Source organism: Triticum aestivum, chromosome 3A, assembly GCF_018294505.1.
Source record: "Triticum aestivum cultivar Chinese Spring chromosome 3A, IWGSC CS RefSeq v2.1, whole genome shotgun sequence".
Classification (NCBI taxonomy): domain Eukaryota; kingdom Viridiplantae; phylum Streptophyta; class Magnoliopsida; order Poales; family Poaceae; genus Triticum; species Triticum aestivum.
Window position 1 is genome coordinate 182,780,665 of NC_057800.1, and position 5,329 is coordinate 182,785,993.

Consider the following 5,329-nt stretch of genomic DNA (forward strand, 5'->3'; position numbering starts at 1 on the left):
GGCAAGGCGCGGCGGAGGCGGAGTCCAACTCGGACTCCGGTCCGAGTCGGCGGCGGCGGCGGCGCGCGCGCGCGCAGGAGGCGGCGGCGGCCTGGCGCGGCTGGGCCTTAGGCCCAGTCGGCGCGGGAACTTTTTTTTTTTAAAAAAAACTTCGCCGACCGAAATAAAATCCTAAAAAAATAAATAAAAACCTAAAAATGCCAAAACAAATTTTCACCGTCTAAATAAAATATTTAGGACGAGTTGAACATTTTCTTGGCCCAAAATGCAATTTTGAAAACATGCAATTTTCTAATGCAAATAAAATCCGAATAAAATCCAATAAATGATTTTAATATCTTTCCTCCAATATTTCAATTATTTTGGAGAAGTCATATTATCTCCACTCATTTGATTTAATATGAAATATTTTCGGAGGGAAAAATTATTAAAATCGAAATCCTCGTTTCATTATTTGATAAAAATCAAATATGAAAACCGGAAAATCCCCAACTCTCTCCATGGGTCCTTGAGTTGCTTAGGATTTCGAGGATTGCGGAACGGAAATGCAATAAATCATGATATGCATGGACTATCTATGTATAACATTCCGAATTGAAAATTTGGGATGTTACAAACCTACCCCCCTTAAGATGAATCTCGCCCTCAAGATTCGGGTTGGCTAGAAAATAGGTATGGGTTGTCCTTGCGGAGATCATCCTCTCATTCCCAGGTGGCTTCATCCTCGGTATGGTGGCTCCACTGAACTTTGCAAAACTTGATAACCTTACTGCGGGTGACTCTGCTGGCAAACTCAAGAATCTTAACTGGCTTCTCCTCGTAAGTCAAATCACTGTCCAACTGAATCGCCTCCAAGGGTACTGTATCTCTTAATGGTATATCAGCCATCTCAGCATGACACTTCTTTAGCTGTGAAACGTGGAACACATCGTGGACTCCTGACAATCCCTCAGGTAACTCCAACTTGTAGGCAACTTCTCCCATATGTTCCAAAATGCGATACGGTCCTACAAATCTCGGGGCTAACTTTCCTTTAACTCCAAAACGTTTCACTCCTCGCAAGGGCGATACTCGCAGATATGCTCTGTCTCCAGTTTCGTAGGTTACCTCCTTGCATTTTGAGTCTGCATAACTCTTCTGCCTGGACTGAGCAATCTTCAGTCGGTCTCGGATCAGTTTTACCTTCTCCTCATATTCTTTAATCAAGTCTGGTTCAAACAACTGTCGGTCTCCTACCTCATCCCATATCAACGGTGTTCTGCACCTGCGTCCATACATGGCTTCAAATGGTGCCATCTTCAAACTGGCTTGGTAGCTATTGTTGTATGAGAACTCTGCATACGGCAAATTGTCATCCCAACTAGATCCATAATCTAGCGCACAGGCTCTCAACATGTCCTCCAAAATTTGATTGACTCTCTCAGTCTGTCCATCTATCTGTGGTTGAAACGTTGTACTGAACTCCAATCTCGTTCCCAAAGTCTGGTGTAACTGATGCCAAAACTTTGAAGTAAACTGTGTTCCTCGATCCGATACGATGGTCCTCGGAACTCCATGCAGACATACGATCCTGGACATATAGGTCTTGGCCAACTTTGCACTTGTATAGGTGGTTTTCACTAGGATGAAGTGAGCTACTTTGGTCAAATGATCAACTACTACCCATATGGAATCATATCCTGCTTTAGTCCTGGGTAATCCGGTGATAAAGTCCATGCCAAGTTTATCCCACTTCCATTCGGGTATTGGCATAGGCTGTAACAGTCCTGCTGGCTTCTGATGTTCTGCCTTAACTCTCTGACATACAACACATACGGCTACATACTCGGCAATATCCTTCTTCATACCAATCCACCAGAAACGTTCCTTCAAATCCAAATACATCTTGGTGTTTCCGGGGTGTATCGAGTATGGTGAGTCATGGGCCTCTTGAAGTATTAACTTCCTGATCTCCTGATTATTGGGCACGTAAATTCGGTCCTCAAACCATAGGGTATCGTGCTCATCCTCACGAAAACCTTTGGCCTTTCCGTTGCCCATCTTCTCCTTTATCTCGGAAATCTCTTTATCATCTTTCTGAGCTTCCCGAATCTTGTCCAGCAATGTCGACTGAACCTCCATTGTGGCAATGAACCTTCTAGGTACAATCTCTAATCGAAGTTCCATGATGTCCTTTGCTAATTCCTTCAGCAGTCCTTTACTTTCAAGGATATTAGCATAACTCTTCCGACTCAATGCGTCTGCTACGACATTGGCCTTTCCTGGATGATAGTGTAGCTTCATGTCATAATCCTTTATAAGCTCCAACCATCTCCTCTGCCTAAGGTTCAGCTCCTTCTAGGTGAAGATGTACTTCAAACTCTTGTGATCCGTGTACACATCACAAAGGTTTCCAATAAGGTAATGTCTCCAAGTCTTCAACGCATGCACTACGGCTGCTAGCTCCAAATCATGCGTAGCATAATTCAACTCATGAGGTTTTAGTTGTCGTGAGGCATACGAAACAACTCTTCCGTCCTGCATAAGCACACATCCAAGTCCTAAGCGAGAGGCATCGCAATACACTTGGAACTCCTTATGTATATCTGGCAGTACTAGCACTGGGGCTGTAGTCAAATGTTTCTTCAACTCCTGGAAACTTGCTTCACAATCTTCTGTCCATTTAAACTTGGTATCCTTCTTCAACAGTTCAGTCATTGGTTTTGCAATCTTGGAAAAATTCTCAATGAATCTCCGGTAGTATCCTGCGAGTCCAAGAAAACTGCGGATCTCGCTAACTGAGGTAGGTGCCAACCATTCAGTGACTGACTGGACCTTGCTGGGATCTACTGTTATACCTTCTCCTGATATAACATGTCCAAGGAATCCGACTTCCTTCAGCCAAAACTCGCATTTGCTAAACTTAGCATACAACTGGTGTTCCCTGAGCTTCTCGAGAACTAAACGCAAATGCTCTTTGTGCTCATCCTCATTCTTCGAGTATACCATGATATCATCAATAAACACCACAACAAACTTGTCCAAATACTCCATGAACACCTTGTTCATCATGCTCATGAAATAGGCAGGGGCGTTAGTCAGTCCAAACGACATGACCGTGTACTCGTATAGTCCGTATCGCGTTGTGAACACCATCTTTGGTATGTCCTTCTCTCGTATCTTCAACTGATGATACCCTGATCGTAAATCGATCTTTGAGAACACTTTAGCTCCTTGCAACTGATCAAACAGATCATTGATCATCGGCAGTGGGTACTTGTTCTTTATCGTCACTTCATTCAAGGCTCGATAATCAACAACCATCCTTAGGGATTTATCCTTCTTCTCAACCAAAAGTACTGGGGCTCCCCAAGGTGATGAACTTCTTCAGATGTATCCTTTCTCCAATAACTCCTTGATCTGTTTCTTAATTTCCTCCAGATCATTCGTGGGCATCCGATAGGGTCTCTTGGATATTGGTCCTGTTCCTGGCAACAGCTCTATCAAAAACTCAATATCTCTGTCCGGTGGCATGCCTGGTAACTCCTCTGGGAAAACATCCGGGTAATCCTTTACTACCGGCACTTCCTCCTGAACAACTCCCGTAAGGGCATTCACTTGGCTCCTTTTAGGCACATGCCTAGACACATACTTAATCCGTTTTCCCTCCGGGGTGGTGAGATAAATCGACTTACTCGCACAGTCAATGCTTCCTCCATACTTTGACATCCAGTCCATACCCAATATCACATCCAATCCTTGCGACTCCAAGATAATTAGGTCGGACGGAAACACATGTGTGCCAATGGTTAAGGGTATCTGATCACACCATCGGCTAGCCATATATTCTGCTCCGGGTGAACTCACTAAAATAGGGGTCCTAAGGGTTTGGGTTGGTAGTTTAAACTTATCCACGAATCCACTTGATATGTATGAATGCGATGCACCAGTATCAAAAAGAACAAGAGCGGTAAATGACTTAACCAAAAACTTACCTATTACCGCATCCGGCTGCTCTTCAACCTCCTCCACGTTAATGTGGTTCACTTGTCCTTTGTTGAATTGATTGGGCTTCTTCCTAGTGCTTCCATTTCCGTTTCCATTCCTTCCTTCGGGGCAATCATTGGCATAGTGCCCTGTCTTCCCGCACTTAAAACAGGTAACCTGACTTAAGTCTCTTTTGGCGGGAGAGGACGGGTTGGAGCGGTTATGATTGTTGTTAGCTCTGTTCCCATTCCCATTCTTAGCACCACTATGGTTATGTGATCCTTCTCCAGTGTGGTTGTGACCTCCATGGTTATGAACAAGTCCTCCCGGGTTCGGGGTTAGGCGAGGCTTCTGCTGAGCTCCTGAGTTATACTTCCCTTGTCCGTACTTTCTCTTGCGGCTCTCAATCTGCTGTTGTTTCCCTTCAATCATAAGAGCCTTATCTACCAACTCCTGGTAGTTGTTGAAGGTTGCTACCATCAACTGCATGCTCATCTCATCATTCAACCCTTCCATAAACATCTCCTGCTTCGCGGCATCTGTGGCCACATCATCAGGGGCATAGCGTGATAACTTGCTAAACTCATCCACGTACTGAGCCACAGTACGGTTCCCCTCGCGTAGGTTGTGAAACTCCCGCTTCTTCATCTGCATAGCTCCATTTGAGACATGGGCGGTGCGGAAAGCTTGCTGAAACTGGTCCCAAGTGACATTGGCTACAGGAAAAGTGGATGTGTAATTCTTCCACCATGAGGTTGCTGGTCCATCCAATTGATGTGCGGCAAAGCGCATCCTCTCAGCATCTATGCAACCTGCGGTGGTCAATTCCCTTCCAATACGGCGTAGCCAATCATCAGCAACTATAGGCTCGGTGCTACTAGAAAACAACGGCGGCTGTAACCTTAGAAAACGGGCTAGATTGTCCACTGGCGGTGGGTTGTTGTTGTTGTTGTTGATGTTGCCCTGGTTCTGAACTAGCAATTACATCAAGGCATTCTGCTGCTGGATCAACTGGGTGAGCTCTGGCGGGAAGGCAAAACCGGTGTCACGTCTCGGAGGCATCTGAGGGGTTTAGATGGGAGAGATTTAGAATAGAAGAGGTCTAATGAGAAAACACTACCCTTATGCACATGAGACAAACACAATCATTTCACTTAATCAATCAAGCAAGGGCATACAAACAGTCTAAAACTATCGCAAACGTGCTCACTACTACTATATACATGGGGGAAATGCTACTAATATATGGTAGTCATCTAGAAATTTTGATCGGTGGAAGACTCCATGATGTCTGCTCCAGCTTCGTCTTTAAAGTCATCATCACTAGGGTTGGAGTCGGTGTCGTCGATGATGATGTAGTCCT